Below are 18246 nucleotides of genomic sequence, written 5' to 3' on the forward strand. Positions count from 1 at the left end.
AGATAATATTAATATAGAACCAGAAGGTGACCCTCCTATATTTGGCTTTCTGGCTCTCAAGCTTGTAGAAAACAAATTTTGTGTCCTGTCATCGGCCCTGGGTGCATATTGTCCCTTCGAATCTTTCCTTCCCTCTCCCCTCCCCCTGTCATTCTGTAGCTGATGGGAATCTGACTCCTCATTGCCTGAGTCTGTTCTGACTCGCCTAGGCTGGAATGTGGCACTCATCTAACATTTTATGTCCAGGTAAATTGATAATGAAGAGTGCCGTAATTTTACAGCATCAAATGTATTAGTGGTGGACTGTTATCGGTGTTAACGTGCTGCGTTAACGTGAGACTCTTATCGGGCGATTAAAACGTGCTGCGTTAACGTGAGACTCTTATCGGGTGATAAAAAAATATCGGCGTTAATCTATTCACATTTACATTTACAGCATTTATCAGACGCCCTTATCCAGAGCGACTTACAATCAGTAGTTACAGGGACAGTCCCCCTGGAGCAACTCAGGGTTAAGTGTCTTGCTCAGGGACACAATGGTAGTAAGTGGGATTCGAACCTGGTTCATAGGCGAGTGTGTTACCCACTAGGCTACTACCACCCTGGTGGTTCACAAGTATTCACAAAGTTGGGTTGGGAGCTGGGTCTATACTACGCAAGCTATTGTGCCGGAGTTAAATGGTTACACTAGATTTGTAAGTATATTTCTTCTTTCTTGTGTCTTTTATTTTATTATTTTCTAATGACTTTTATTTTGTTTTTGAGACCCGGTTTAGTTCTCTTGGACACATGGCGTGAGCTGTGAGAGGTGCGTGGGGTTTGTGTGCAAAAAGATATTTCTTTCATTTTAATTTATGTACATATTAGGAATATTTTGCATGTGTGTTATTTTGTGAATATTTTTTTATGTTCTTTTAATACTGTATATTGTAGAGAGAGGTGCAGAAAGACGCGATGTGTGACGCGATGTTCTGACGCGACCTTGCTTTTTGTACAGAATACACTTTGCAAAGAAAATCTCTTGAGTGTCAGCTCATCATTTGTGGTTCAAGAAACGAAATCAAAAAGTTACACAACGCAGAAGAAGAACCGTTACACTATGATGACTTTCACCTTGATATTTTAGCGCGGATGTATACCTAGCCGAATTGCACTGTAGGGGGCGAGAACGAGTCTTCGAACTGTGAAATGACCACATCAAACGTGACGTGGTAACATGGATGCAGCTATTTAACTGAATAAACAGTTGGTAAACACAATTACATCTTATTGAACATAATTTATTTCCATCACCAATTATCATAGTAGAACAGCTTTCTCAAGCAGTTTGTGATGCATTTTGGAAACAGGAGATGAGCCCCTGGTCTAATGCGCCACCTGGCTTGAGAAACCCGTTCTCAAAGACTTACTTTTAGTCATTATTTGGGTAGCACACATATTCTGAATGCCTTCGGCAGGATTCAAATGAGCCATTTAATCTAGATTAATCTAGATTAATCTAGATTAATTCCAAGATTACAGTGAGAAAATTAAGAAAATTAATCTATGCCCACCTATATATTACACACAAAAACTTTCTAATCCATTTAAGGTTCCAAAGAAAACAGTGGGCTCAATAATTCTTATATGGAAGAACCCTTCCTAGAGTTGACCGTCTGGCCAAAATGAGCAATCAGGCGAGAAGAGACTTGTTGACAGCGGTAAAGAAGAACCCAAAGATCATTGCGACTGAGCTCCAGAAATGCAGTCGGGAGATGGGAGAAAGTTGTAGAACTGCAGCTTTCCACCAGTCAGGGCTTTGTGGCAGAGTGGCCAGACAGAAGCCTCTCCTCAGTGCAAGACACATGAAAGCCTGCATGCAGTTTGCTAAAAAACACCCAAGGGAAAGTATGTTTATCTGTTTGTATATACAGTGGGTATGGAAAGTAGTCAGACCCCTTACATTTGTGACTGCTTAAGCTGCTCAAAAAAACATATAATTCTAAAAACCCAGTCTGACAAAATTTCCAGGTCTCAAAAAGAGGACGTCTGGTAGCCCTGGTTTAAGTGCCATTTGAAATGAATAATCCCTTTGTGGTGCACAGGGCAATTGAACTTGGGGTTGAAATGCTTGGGGGTTGAAGTGCTTGAACAACCAACGTAATGTGTCCTCTGCTTTAAACCCATAACCCTTATTGAGCAGTGGGCAGCCATGAAAGGCACCCAGGGAACAGTGTATGAGGATGGTGCTTTGCTCAGTCGCACCTCAGCGGATCGGGATTCGAACTGGCAACCTTCTGATTACGGGCTGCTTCCTTAACCGCTAGGCCACCACTGCCCCTAATGTTAATGCTAGCTAACTCAGATAGAAAACAGCAGCTAGCTAACTGCTTATTTGCAGCTAACATTGGTATTAAATCAGTGTAGAAGAGTTTTAAAGCCAAAAATGTGCAGTGAAGAACAACTAGGAAAGAACATACAGAGAATATATGCACACGGCTAATGTGAGAAGCACAGCTAATGCTGACATCAGTTAACAAGACCACTTATATCTAACTACTACACAGAGTAAATATTAAAAATCTAAAGACTAACATTGCTGAAGACATGAAGTGATGTCTAATAGAACTCAGATTTTCATTCCTTATATTCAAACATTCAATATATTTCATTCCGTATATATGAACTTTCATTCCATATATTTGAACATTCATTCCATATATTCCAGTTTCATTCCATATATTCAGTTCCCTAATAAATATAATTTAATTCTTGTTTGGCACAGTAAATCAGACTCAGTAAACTTTATTAATTGCTTATCCTACAACTGCACAGAGGGAAAGACAGACAATGTACATACAATCTGTGTACAAGACATACAACAAGTGCACAGACAGACAGACATACATTTATGAGTATAAATAAAATTAAGTAAAAATAAGCCCAAGTATGTAGTAATGGCTCAAGCAGCATTGCACATTATGTAAGAGTTAAAAGTTAAGAGTCAATAAGTGAGATAATGCACAGTAGAACAGCATCAGAAGAATATTGAAAAGTAGAACAGCAGATAGTGAGTGTAAGGTATAGAGACAGGGCCACTTATTGTGTGAGTGAGTGAGTACTCCCACCACGCCTTCTTGATCAGCTTGTTTAGCCTGTCAGCTACTTTCATGCTTTTTCCCCAGCACACCACAGCATAGAAGATGGCACTAGCCACTATGGAATCATAGAACATCCGTAGAACAAAGAACATTAGTCATCCCAGGAAGCTTTGACCCTTCCTGTATGTGGCCAGTCCAGTCCAGGTTATTGTCCAAGGGGACCCCCAGGTACTTATAGTCCTGAACAATCTCCACCTCCACTTCCCTGATGGACATTGGGGTGAGTGTAAATTTGAATTCTTTGGTTTTGCTGATGCTTAGCTGCAGCTGAATTAGCTCACACCAGTCAACAAAACTGTGTACCATACTCTGGTATTCCCTTTCATCACCGTTCCTGACACATCTGACAACAGCAGTTGTAGCTGAGGTCTGTGGTATAGAGGTTGAAGAGAAACAGTGACAAAACTGTTCCTTGTGGGGCACCAGTACTGCAACGAACAGTGTCCTGCAGCCGCACATACTGTGGTATCTCTGGCAGGTAGTCCATGATCCATGAAACCAGTGGTGTGTCTACCTGCATAGCAGACAGCTTTTCCTATGGAGAGCTGGCTGAATGGTGTTAAATGCACTGGAGAAGTCAAAGAACATAATCCTTAGAGCTAGGATGACTATTAGATAGACTATGGCTGTGAACACTGTCCGATAAATCTGATTTCATTACATGTACATGAGAGCTTTAACCTAAAGTGAAGTGATTGTCACATGTGATACACAGCAGCACAGCACACGATGCACACAGTGAAATTTGCCCTCTGCATTTAACCCATCACCCTGAGTGAGCAGTGGGCAGCCATGACAGGCGCCCGGGGAGCAGTGTGTGGGAACTGTGCTTTGCTCAGTGGCACCTCAGTGGCACCTTGGCGGATCGGGATTCGAACCGGCAACCTTCTGATTACAGGGCCGCTTCCTTAACCGCTAGGCCACCACTGCCCCACCTGATACCTGAATATTAATAAACAATATCAGTGGAAGGATCGCATCACAGCAGGGCATCATGAAAATGCTCTTTTCTCTTTGCATTATTTTGACCCTATGAGCGCATTAGTGTAGCATCACTGGGTCATCAGCACACTCAGCCCTGTGTCAACAAATGTCCTCCCCCTTTTTGCTTGCTCTGCCCTCTTCTTTTCATTCTTTCTGAAAGGCGATCAAGGGTGAAAAATTTATCTTCTTGAAGAGTTGATTTCAGTAACAACAGGCACAGAGGTGGCCTAGCGGTTAAGGAATCGGCCCCGTAATCAGAAGGTTGCCGGTTCGAATCCCGAACCGCCAAGGTGCCACTGTGGTACCACTGAGCAAAGCATCGTCCCCACACACTGCTCCCCGGGCGCCTGTCATGGCTGCCCACTGCTCACTCAGGGTGATGGGTTAAATGCAGAGGACAAATTTCACTGTGTGCACCGTGTGCTGTGCTGCTGTGTATCACATGTGACAATCACTTCACTTCATTTCACTTATATGATTATCATCATAAATAATATACTGCATGTTATTGGCTCATTTGTTCAAAATGGTTTGTGTGTGCATGTGTGCTGATCTTCTTTCCTGTATTGGCTGAGACCTGGTCCTAAATATGTCTGAGCTTGTCCTGCAAACAGAATACATAGGGTTTTGTTCATTACATTTACAGTGCAATCCCACAATATTGCAGTTTGTGAATCCTTTTTTTTTTCATTTTCTACATAAATATTGCAGGTAAAGTTACAGTGATTGTTTTGTCATTGTGATACACTGCAGAACACAACATGGTGACAGAAGGAAATATGGGCAGCCACGAAAGGCGCCAGGGAGCAGTGTGTAGGAATGGTACCTTGGTCAAGGCACCTCAGAGGCAGCTTGGCGGCTCAGGATTTAAACCTTAACAGGATTTAAACTCAACGTGTGCCGCTGCTTTCTGACACAGAATCAAGTGTACAGACCACCGACAATCTCCAGTTAAGAGACCATCCTTGGTTCCTGGCAACTGCTAAACGACGACTTAGCATGAAACAAACCAGAGGGTCACCATAGCCACCACCAGTGTAACAACTAAAGCTTCAGGGATCTTCAAAGGGACCAGTAGCATCATAATAGACACATAATGTACACCATGACACTGGACTAAACCTACTCTGCTCGTCCACCTCGTCTTGGACCAGCACATTCGGGTCAGGAACCTCCTCTCTGGGGTTTGGCTCTGCAGCTGGGTCGCCATCTGGTGGACACAAAGAGGGGAAGTGGGGGCGACATACGGACACAAGAGAGGGTCGTCTGGCTCCCTCTCTGGGCTCTCCGGGACCTCCTCAGTGGGTACAGCCAGGATCTCGGGAGGCGTGACCTTCTCGTTGCCCGCCAGTGCTGGGTGTTCTTGCCCCGGATCCTGACTGGCGCTGGATGTGGTGGTCTCCGCCCTCAGTCTCTGCTGGAAGTCCTGAAAACTCCTGTCGTCCCCATGCTGACCCAGGAGGACACGCGAGGATGGTGGTGATCTCATCCGTGTCTGCTGCCCCACTGAATGGTCCCGGGGCCATTGGGCTGTCCCACACGGGGCTGGGCATGTCGCTGGAAATGGTGGTGGGTGTGTGGCTTGGAGGGGGGTGGACGTCTTCTCCAGCAGGCGGGGGCGCTGGTGCTGCTCTGCCATTCTGCTGGGGAACGTCCGGGCAGAGGGAAGGTGGGTCGGCGACCAGAGCTGGAAAGGCAAAGTTGCTGGCTGGCGACCTCATGTCGCCCTCTTCCACCAGCTGTCCCCACACTGCTGGGAGGGACGTGGGTCTCCACGGACATTGCGACGATCTGGGACTGGCACAATGTCTTCGTCACTCTTGTCGTCATCCGTGTCTCCCTCATCTTCCTCATACCCCCGGAAATCATGTGGGTCATCACGGGTGTCGCGATGATCTCGGACGCACGCAATGGGCGGAGCCATCCCGGCACCGACCGCTCAAAGCAAATCCACGTCATCGACGCTTTCGTCATCTGTGTCCTCCCACCGGTGACTCAGAGGGTCGTTCATCCTGCAGACATCCTGGACCCATGGCGCGATCATCTCCCATGTGCAGTACTCTGGCCATTTGGGCTGGAGCCTGCCTATCTCCTCGCTGGAGGAACACCGCTGTGGTCGTCACTTACACCCCTGGAAGTGACGTGGGTCCTCACGGACCTCGCGACGATCGTGGACGGGCGCGATGGGCAGAGCCCAACTTGCGTCTCCCGTCCTCTCGTCGTCGTCGTTGTCCGTGTCGTCCCAGGCCATGGGGAGCATGGCCAGCAGAGCGCAGAGTTCCTGGCTCGACATGGCGAAGATCGTGGGGATCGCATCCTCTGTGCTTGCTGCCCACGTCACTTCCTCGCTGCTGTCGACGCCAAAGTCTTTGCTCCGCCCACTCACTGGCCAACGTTGTCGCTTCCAGGTTTCGCGGATTCTCCCGGGGGTGACGTCATCACACTTCTTTTTACCTCTGCTCTTTTGGGCGGATCTCCGGCATTCTTTCACGACAACGGACTAACGGGGGAAAGAAGGGCAGAGGTGTGACATGCTGGGAAGCATATGCATCTCTATGGCGATATTTTATAGGTAAGGCTAGACAATTGTTTTGAATATATTTGGCCATTATAAAATCCCATTTTATTAGTCCTAATTTTAGCTAAGATAGACTAAGCTAGCGAAGCTATGCATTCCTGTGGTCAAGTCAGCCTCCAAACAACGTTTTGGTTAAACGTAAGAACTATAATACGGGATTTTATAATGGCCAAATATAATCAAAACAGTTGTTTAGCCTTACCAGGGTTTGTCGTTCGACAGTAATGTAAAGAGTTTTTTGTGATTATTTAATTTAGTAGAATACTGTATTTTGAAAGCACTGGGCATTTCAAGTTGTTATAAATAGTTTGTATGTTCTACTTTGAAATTAAACATGTCACTATTAGTAATTTGTATGTGACTTTTCATTGATATACAAGCAAATGCCCTTTATCATATCGCAATTGCATATTGCAATATAGATCTCAATAATTGCAATATGTCTTTTTTCCACAAATCGTGCAGCCCTATAAACAAACAATAAATAAATACAAATAAACAGTGGCGCCGTGGCCGAAAAGGGAAATAACAGGGGGACAACGTAAACAAACCCGCAGGCATTTGGTGATTGCCAGAACTCAAAATCCAAACACATACAAGGTTGCAAAGTCAAGTTCACGAAAATGCCGGAGATTCTGAAGGGGCGGAAATCTCCGGGTTTTAATCATTGTCAGGATTGGCCACCGGTGATGAGCCCAGCTGCAGTCAATCCAATATTGATCTCAATAATTGCAATATGTATTTTTTTCCCCAAATCATGCATCCCTAGTTTTGGGACTAAAATCCACTGACAAAAGCTGCCAGTAAAACGAGGAAAGTGTTTATGGTGTAAACTGTCTGAGAGATGAGAGCTATGTGGATCAGGGTTTACCCTTTGTCAGGAAAAGATTAGTGTTTGGAAATCCCTCCCCTCACTTCACAAATGATATTAAGGAAACGGCAACTACACTGTAAGCCTGACAAAGTCTCTATGTTATGTTAGCCACAAATGCTATGAGAAATGCTATGCATAAACAGACTTCACAGTGGTTCTCTAATGAACTTTATATAAAAAAGGAGATTCATTACTTTACGCATGAGTAAATCCCTCTTGACAGTGCACTTTGGCACATTGAATAACGTCATTATGAAACTTATGAGCAAGTTGCACATTATGTGGTTGGAAAAAAATGGCACAATGTTACCTGCCCTCAGGACATCATGCTAATCAAGTAATGCTAGCTCTTATTAATGTGTTCATCCTCAAGATTCACACTTTTTTCTCTCATGTGTGAACCATGATGATTTCATATATAAAACATATAACGGACCAATGGCTGTTGGAGTAATGTCACCCCTTTCAAAGAATTGTCTGTGTATGAAAGTGTGAACGGAGTGTAGATGGATTGCTGTGGTGCTGAAATGAAATTGTCCCTGATATTAAAAAAGTAAGGCGGTGGTTCATAAAGGAATTTTTCAATAATGCGAAGGGCTTCTGGCTATGTGATAAAGCTATAATTTCTCATGTGCACATTGATTAATATCATATTGGATTGCTGAGAGTGAGAGAAAGACATCAAGAGCTGGGAGTGGTTATAATGATTATGATGGTACATTTGTAGTGAATTCTAAATTTGATGGGCAGCTTTGATCACATGTAGACTTTGTAATGAAAACCAAATGGTGTAATGGTGGAGAAATGGTCTGAGCACTGTGAAATATTTTGAATCCCATAATATTTAATAAACAGGATATGAAAGCTTTCATGCCTAATTGCCGTTCACATCCCTCCATAACAGAAATATTGAATGTTATGACACAAACGCCAATGCAGGAGAAGTGTACTTTAGTTCTTATAGACTTCTGTCATGGACCAGTTTAAGGGATTATGAAAGAAGCAAACGTACAGTAGGGGTTTTGAGTGGATGTTATTTTAAAGGAAATTATATTACATCTGGGTTTATGTATATGAAAAAGGCCAAACTCCTCCAAGGAACTGCACAAGCTGTCATTAGATGTCATATCACAAACTGGCAGAACATGTTTCCTGCCCTTGAAGGCTTTTTGAGCTATACAGCACACTTAATATGTCTCATGTTCTGTTGGAGTTTGGTGCTTCTAAATTATTCAAAACCTTCTGTTCACGTTGCCCTGTCAAGACACAGTTTTGAATGATTATGCACACATCCAACCACAGCAACCCTGTTTATGTAAGAGCAGAAAATGGAGGTGTACATTACTTCAATAATTTTACTCTATGGACTCTGCTTTCATTATCCAAATGCAGAATGCAATGACTTGAATTGGCTCTATTTTTCAACATTAGGGTTTAGAGGCTATACGAAACCCCCACAAAGTGATTAATTAGGTGTAGCAACAATTAATTTGATTAATGTGTAGTTGCCTGCATTCCATCTGAAAGCCAGAGCCCTATGGAATAACACCATAAAAATAATAGTGTGTTTGCTCAAATGAGCATATCAGACTGAATTGAAAGCATACAATTGTATCATAAATAGAGAATCTTCCTGTGAAGCAATAAAATAATGAAATACAATAAATGGATGTAATGTGGGCCTTAGATCACACTATACTATTCAATACCAGAATTCAGAACTCAAGTGGTGAAGTGGCCCTGTAATCAGAAGGGTCCTGGTTTGAATCTCGATCTGCTACGAGATTCAAACTGCTTTTCATGGCTGCCCATGCCCAGGGTGATGGGTTAAAAGCAGAGCACACGTTTAATTTTGTGCACTGTGTCCTGTGCTGCAGTGTATCACAATGACAATCACTTCACTTTCACTATAACCTATGGTTTATACTCATAATCTTGGGATAATAAGCCTTACTGGAAATGATAATTTCCTTCAAATGCACTTAATTGAATGGCAGTAGTATAATTGCTTAAATGATCCAATTTAATTCTCACAATGGCCCAGCATATTTTATGGCTTTAATCACAGGACAAGGCCATGTGATAAACTCACTACTGCAGCAAAATATTCAGAGATTTTCAGAAGTCAATCGCACCAAAGTGAGAGCTTTTAATCTTTTCTGGACTATTTCCTAGTTATGACTTATCTGAATGAAACATGAGCTGAGGAATAAAAATGAAAATAAGAGCCACAGCCCCCTTGGCTTCACGTATTTATTTCATGGCAAAGGTTAGATAAAGTAAGCCGGGAGAGTAAATTATGTGTTCACCACAGGTCCCTACTTTTACTGCGGGGCAAACACTTTTCATCTGGCAACAGGCTAACAAAGAAAGCAGGTGCTTGGGCCCTGCAAGGACTTATTTCTATCAGAGAAATATGGCAAGGTGGTTCACATGTTTCCTACTTTACATGCAGATGGAAGGCTCTACAAGCTCTGGGTTTTGATTTGAAGCATTTCTGCATGGGCATCCTTATCTCTTCCTATACTGGTCTTTTGGATTTGCTGACACATGGCAGCATTGTGGGTTTTATGAAATCATGCATTGACATTTCTGAGGTTTATTTGTGTATCACAAATGTATTTATTTTCCAAATATTTATTTGAGTTTACAAAATTTTGGTAGTGCCGGAGTAGTTAACTCACAGCCTCTAACATGATGTTGTAAAGCAACATCATGCTGATTAGTATATTTTGGTGTGCAGTAGCATATGACAGTCCCTGCCGATGCTAATTTAATTGGCCATTGCTGTTCTGAAATTGAGGTCTGTCCTCAGACAGTTCATACAGGTACATGACTAACCCACCTGAACCACAACCAACAGTGGCCGTTTAACAAGACAGGAAGTCTGTGTGAGAGGCTTTTTGTATTCAGACCCCAATTGTGATTAGGAGCCTCTCATATTTTGCAAATGCCAATGTGATCAGAAAAAATAAATGAATTGATCATTAGATTATCTTTAATAAAACTTTTGTCACGTGATGCCACTCACATGCACCAGGAACACAGAGATGAGTGACGTGATCATAAATAATCAGCTGCGTGCCTGTCGTTGGTGCTCTGTCATTGATTGGATTTGTAGACCAGTAACCAGCCACAACTCAGCTCACCTTGACAGTAGTAAGACCAATCTTATCCCTTTTGTCTATTCCTGTCCTGCCCCGTTTCTTCCTTTTGTCTGTATTACATGAATGGCAACATCTGTGGTTGTTGCAGCTATGACTGACACGCGTTCACAGATCAAACCAGCGGAGATTCACTCGCCTGTTTGGCACTACATGCACAGCAGTGGCTCCTCTCCCTCCATCCTGAAACCTAGCCTGGCACTCCTGGGACCGGCGAATGTCCGTTCAAACTCTCGCTCTAATTTTTGATTGCCCTTCTCATGTTACTCCTGATTGAAGGCCACCATTGCTCCTCCAGAAAGCACGGAAGAAGTTTCCTCACAATTGTACTACGATAGCCAGGGCTCCTCGTCTGTCAGCCAATTCATGGCAAAGTTCTGAACCCCGGCCACCAAGTCCTGAATGGATCCCCTTCATTCAGCATTAATGTGGCAAAATTTCTACCACTTTTGTCTCAAACGTGAACCAGAACAATCCGCAACATCCACGGATGTTGATGTTCGCGTGCAAATGACAAGATACAAATAAGGCAGGACATGAAGGAAGGAAACAGGTAGGTGAGCTTACTTTGTAGATGATGATTGGCCGACTCTTTACGAATGGAACAGCGATAATGACTGAGCAATGGATGACAAACATCTTGGCTATTTATAGGGGTTGCGATGCCTCATTTCCACATTGCTCCCAGTCACATGGATGGAATCAGATGGTGGTGTAAAGCAGACACCTCTGTAGCTTTGTTAGCTGGGTGGTGTAAATGAAAAACTGGGCCATTAACGAAAATTGACGGCTTTGCAATTCATTAATTAGTGCATTGCAGAGGCCATTATGGTGATATGACTACAATGTCAATCATCGACCTGCGACCTAGGCTGCCTTGTTACCAAGTGTATCCTTATGTTCGAACATGGTGTTCATTATGGCCACTGAGGATTGTACAGAAGTCCAATAACGAAACACCACTCAAGTTCAGATCTGGCGGGCCGTTCCTCCCAATCACGTCCCTACAGGTCATGCTGTCATTGAGTGTTGAAGTCCCCCAACAGGACAATGGAGTCCCCAATCGGAGCACTATCTAGCACTCGTCCCAGAAAATACAAAAAAGTTGGGTACTCTGAGCTGCTATTTGGCGCATGAGCACAAACAACAGTTAAGCCCTATTCCCTGACCCGAAGGCTGATAAATGCTGTAAATGAAGGCGCAGGGAAGCTACCCTCTTGTCCCTCGGGGTAAACCCCAACAAACAGGCTGAGGGTCTCCAGGCTAACAAAAAACCCTTCACCGCAGGGGAAACTATAAGTGATCAGGAAATGCTAGGGAGGCGCATGTCATGTCAAGCACAGCCCCGAAAAAAGGAAATCGAGGCAACTTTTATACTCACTGTCCACAGCAGAAACAGATGGGCTCAACTGGCAATCATCAGGCATCCTGCAACACAACACAAACACAGAACAAAAACACACCAAAATCACCAGGACCTAACTTTGTGTAGCAAGTTCAGGACCTAACTTTGTGCAGCAAATTCAGCTCTGTGCACAAATCTAATTTTGTATGTGATCGCTAATGGCTCCATTTACATATCTAGCCTTTTGCCCATTTAAAAAACATATTGGTGTAGATTTTCAAATGTAATTTCTATGTCAGAAAACCTGTCAACAATCCTAAAAAACACTGGAAGAGGTTGATGACTATTATCCTCCCTCAATCAGCGCTCACAGCCTCAGCCATGTCATTTGATTTTGATCTGAACACTTACTGGCATGTTGCCTTTAGAATTTCTCCCCACAATTAACACACTGGCACACGGAACAAGGAAGATGAGCCCAGTCTTATCAGATTTTACAGCATGTCCAGTCCCACTGCTTCCAATGATCACAAACTGGAGATAAACTGGGTTTCTGCTGATTGTTTCAGGCCTGTTTTAGAACAGCTTGGCATGGTGCCATTTTCCTTTCATGGTTTGGAAAGCAAGCATGAAATTTGATATCATGATTTTGATCCTCAGCTTGAATAAAAAACAGAGAGTTCACAGATGGCATTCAACAGAGAGCATTGTCACAAAACTGGATTTTATTACAAATATGCAGTAGGAATTGCTGACTCTAGTGATGGGGATGAAGTTGGTTAAAATTATGGAGCACCGCAACCCAGTGACAATCAGACAGCAAATGAAGTAGATTTTTAATGGCAATTATTTTATCATTTTTATTTGTTACATAAAAAAAAAAATTTGTTGCCACTTCTCACTGCAAGGAGCGAGTAAGCCTTTCCACTGGTATCTGGACCTTCTTTTTCCTCTTAATTGGAATTCTGAGCAAGCACAACTGAAAATTGGATTTGGAAAGTTTTGAGCAGTGCAAATGCCACGTGCACTTTCTTTATAAGCTGTGGGTCCTTTATGAGGGTCGAGTCACATAAAAACGAATGATGACAATATCAGCTCTGAAGCTGAGTCGAATATTGCAGTTTCTTGCATGTAGGGAAATCAATGGTGTCAAGGATTATTGAAAGCTAATGTGTTGCGATGTTTAATGTAAAGGTAAGAACGGGCAAAATCACTTATTGCTCCATGGGGAATAAATTAGGGAGGCAAACTGGAGGTGAGAGGCTTTTTTTTTGCTGCGATGGTCCTGAAACACACCACTACAGGCAAATGTGAAACCACAGCACAACACACTGGAACACAAACTGTCAATTTAGCTGTTTCTAAGGTAGGTCTGGGAAGGTTAAATGATTCACATAAAAACACGTTTTGTGGGATGCCAGTGGTCTTGAAGCAGATATATTTAAATCACAAAATTATTACTAACAATTACAGCAATGTTTTTGATTTGTGCATCGGACTCAGAAATTCGCATCTGCAATCAGCATTATATAAAAACAAGTCATTGCATTATAGAGCAACTACTTTAAACTGGTGCATAAGTAAAAATATATAAACAACAACATCACACGCGTGAAGTAATAATTATTGTGGATTTTTATTTTGTTTCCTACATAGACCACTGCACTGATGCTGGTGCTGAAGTTGGGAACCTGTGAGATATTGTGAAGCAGTGGTGCCAGGTAACAATACTGCGACCATGTAAAAAAACAGTGGTGAATATGAACCTATGGACAGCCATTGAATATTGCCCAAAATATGGTCTAGAATGACACTGCACAGAAAATAATAACTTGGAATATTAAGGCAGTGTAATTCAATAGATTGTTTGAGTTTTCCTTTTTGCTGTGAATATAGTATTTTCATTACCTCCACAATAATGTGACTGGGAAGCTCTACTTTGTCTTTAAATTTCTTGTAAACTATCAAGGACCCAATTTGGATTTGCTCTTGAAGTAATCTACACTGTAGATATGTTAGTTATTCCAGTCATCTGACTTGAGAGGAACAAATGTGATTTAGAAGCTAAATCATGATTCCATTTGCATATACTGAGTATTTAATGCAACAAAAACATGAGCCATTGCTTTCTAGTTACAATTGTAATGTCCTGGTATCTCTAAAAATGTAGTGCTGATGCACACATTTCATGAATGGTAGCTACCCTGCTGTCCTTGTGCTAAGGGGAAGCATGTGGTCTCCAGAGAGCTGCCGCAGGTGAGCTTTCAGCCAGCTTTGCTGAAAAAGACCAATTTCTTGTACCCTTCACTGAAGGGCAGCCAGCTGGGCAACAGACTAGTGGTGTCAATGTCAAGAGCACCAATTGCTGTTCTGTGCATAATACAGAACAGCCTGTACAACAACGAGTGCGTGGGGGATTTATGTATAATATATGATTTCATCTGAATACAGGATTTGAATTCTTAGGCATGACACAAACTTGTTCACCTTTAATGTGATATTGAAGTCAATCACGTCACAGTTAAGATAAGACATTATTTGCTCAAATGCTTGCATGGATGTGTTCAGGGATTGTTCAGGCCTGCTAATGTAATCGGAAATTTGCATCTGAAAGTTGTACAGGTTTTACAGTATGTACCATTAATGGTTAGAAATGTTCTTTAATCAATTTTTCACAGAGGACTGTATGTGTTAAAGATTACGGGTCCATGGGATAAATCAATAAGGCTTTGCCTTGGCAAAATAATGTTAAGAAACAGTAGGTAGCAACAATGCCCTGTAATGTGAGTTGTCAACCGCAGCTTCACACCATATAAGAACAGAACAAACTTAGGTTAATATGCTAATTAAGTAGATTTCACCATTAGAAATTTCAAAGATTTATTGTCATATGTACAGAGTACAGTTGTCATGGTCCCAGCGCGGGACCAGAACGTGAGCGCGTGTTGGATGAAATGAGAAACCCCGGTGCGATTGGACATAAGGAGGCAGATAAGTTTCCTCTGGTTTAATATGCAAACGAGCCGGTGTGAGCTGCAACACCACGCAGATGTTGATGTTCGCGTTTTATGTTGAATTGGGGAAGGGACAGGATGAGAGGTAAGAAGATGAACAGGATAAGTCTTACAGGTTGAGCTGGAGAAGGAACCGAGTGGAGTTGACAAATGCCAATCAATGACTGAGTGGCGGGCAGTTAAATGAAATTCTTACTTGAATGCTTCTTCAAGCTTCGTCAATTAACATAGTTGTAGACATATAACGTGCACCACATTAACATTAAAAGTCATTGACCCGTTATGTACCTATGGACAGACACTTTGCCATTGAATATTGCCCAAAGGATGCTCTAGAAAGACGTCACAATAACGTTTCCTATTTGATGTCAATATAGTATTTTTATTACCTCCACAAAAATGTGACTGGGCACATTAACATTAAATTATGGCAAAACACAGGTACAACCCAGACTATATTAAATAGTATGACCAGTTATCCTCTCTTGTCTGGACATTGTAGAGAATATTGTGGGACTTGTTCAGGTTTTTGGAGCTGGATTTTCCATTGGCGCTAGTAGAATGTGTAGGCATGCAGGTTTGTGTTGGCATACGGTGATATTGTATTTTTTATCTTAGGTTTAAATTGAATCTTCTTTTCATTTAATAAATTTAGGAAGTTGCGACTTGTCATTAAGGGGTAATGGTGGGTCCCAAAGTCAGAAGCACTGCGTCAAAACATACCAGAGTGTCATTTTATTGATTTTCTTAATTGTCCAATGCTAACCCATTTTTTTTTAAGTCTGAACATCTCACCAACAGCACTAAGTCATTGAGTCTCCTCAGGGTCTTTAGGAATCCTGTCTGTGAAATGTTATATAGCAAAAGGCTTCCTACTTCAATTGGATTTTCATTTCTCCCTTTACCACTGTGCAATGAATCCCCATCCTTTACTACTAGAGCAGGGAGTAGTGGAGGCAGAAGCGACACACTGGCCCCACAAACATAAGCTGTGGCTTGGAAGGTGTGAATTTGTAGAAGATATGTGAAACATGTTCTCATCACACCCAGAGGTCAGTTCCACAACTGTCAGCACAGCCCTGTCTCTGTAAATCCACCTCGTGTCAGTGCACATTAGCTCTATCCATGTGAGCATGCCACAAACTGCTGCTTGTAGCTAGTGCATAGCTTAACACCATCCCAGCAGCCCTGGAGCTAGCTGGCTGTTGATGTGAGCTTTACAACCCAGAAGGTAATGTAGCCTCCCACTCTCCCAGGCCTCTACCTCCACCTCTGCCAGTCTGAGTGAGTTGGAGGTCCCAGCTGGGCCACAGCCAAGCAAATGGTAATTAAGTCACAGGGTCAAGCAGAATTGATTCTCCTATCCCTGTGGCAGGCAATAGCACTACACTCTCTGTGCAGGAGAGCTGATTTGTTTTGTGGCTGTATCCTTATTTTTGATGTGTTGGACCCCTGGGGTCTCTGTAGTGCCTCATGCACCCTCTACCCCCTTTAAACAATTGTATAGTGGTAGACAAATTCAGTTTTTGAATGGGGAACTGAGGGAAAATATCTGGAAGGTGCTAAGAGTTGAGTGTCATAATGAACTATTCCACATCGTAAAAAAAAAAAAATTAATTGTGAGAACTGAATTTGAATTAGGAGAAGCAAATTTTATGTAAAATGCAGCTTCAATTTCCTTGGAATTCACATACAATTTAATACATTCAGAATCAGTTTGTACAATTAAATTCCAGTTTGTGCAATTCAGATTCAATTCAATTTTAGTTTCTACTGGCACAAATTTCTGCCCATACTTCTGGGTTTTGGAACTGTGAAAAGGGCTGGGTGGGAACAGTTAAAATTTCTTAAATATGTTAATATGCTTACTAAAATGAAGATTCTGTTTTCAGATCATAGGTTAATTTTGCTCTCAAGTTGTATAACAATTACAGATATCCCTTAAAGTGATTACTTTATTTTCCAGTGACATCTTAAAAACCTGTGGACTGCAGCAAACATCATTTTATGTGTCACAACCACAGGATGACGGGGTTAATGAAGCACAGAGTATGGACATACTGAACAACGAGATTTATTAAAGAAACACAAAAGAAACCAAAGGAAAACTGCAGGCATGAGGCACAAGACCAGGAACATAAACTGACACATAAAGGTAACGTAATGTCCACATTTTTGCAGCAGTGTCAGTCTGCTGCCAAAAGTTCTTTGTAACAGGGCCCTAACCATGGACGCCTATTCAGCAGCACCTGTCCATGATTAGAGCCCTGCAGTCAGGCTGAGTTGTGCAGACTGTGGCCCCACATATCATTGATTTTATGTCATTTTTTCTTAAATGTCAATAAAGCTCTGGTGTAGAATTTTATGTTTTATATTAGGGAGGCTTTGACCCACAGAATAATCAATTCAGAAATGCATTAGATAGTGCTGAGGCTGGATCCATTGTCCAGCTCCTGAACAACCTGAGAGTGTTTTAAATGGGATTTTAGCAGGGTGCAGTTTTGTAATACTGATCCGGTGAGGGCATGGAATGCCTGACAAGGACACCCAGAACACTGAGTGCAGGCCACGCCCTGTAATTCCCTGTACCCCTAGCCATCCTAGAGACGTTGTTAGCACTCAGACATTCATTTCTCTTAAGTTTTGGTTTTGGGAGGAGTCGGTATAACTCCTTGTTACACTACTCCCCGAAGTAGAACCCTTTTATATTTACCCTTACAGCATTTATCAGATGCCCTTATCCAGAACGACAATCAGTAGTTACAGTGTTAGTCCCCATGGAGCAGCTTAGGGTTAAGTGTCTTGCTCAGGGACACTATGGTAGTAAGTGGGATTTGAACCTGGGTCTTCTGGTTCATAGGCGAGTGTGTTACCCACTAGGCTACTACCTTTTGTGTTTGTTCATCTAGTGTAAATAAAGAAATCAAGCTCAGCAAGATCTTGTTTTTTTTTTTTTTTTTTTAAACGAACATTTCCTTTTTTTCCCTCATCGTTGTCACCTCCCACTCGCAGCAATGGGGGTTCAGACCAGTCTTTCTCCTGGGGAGGTGAACCCCTTTCACCCACGCAGTAGTAGCTGCGGAGTACAGACATATGGTCTGAGAGAGTAAATGAAATCAGGATGCAGGCAGGGCCGCTGCCTGAAAT

The sequence above is a fragment of the Denticeps clupeoides genome, chromosome 10 (assembly GCF_900700375.1).
Source record: "Denticeps clupeoides chromosome 10, fDenClu1.1, whole genome shotgun sequence".
In the NCBI taxonomy this organism is placed as follows: domain Eukaryota; kingdom Metazoa; phylum Chordata; class Actinopteri; order Clupeiformes; family Denticipitidae; genus Denticeps; species Denticeps clupeoides.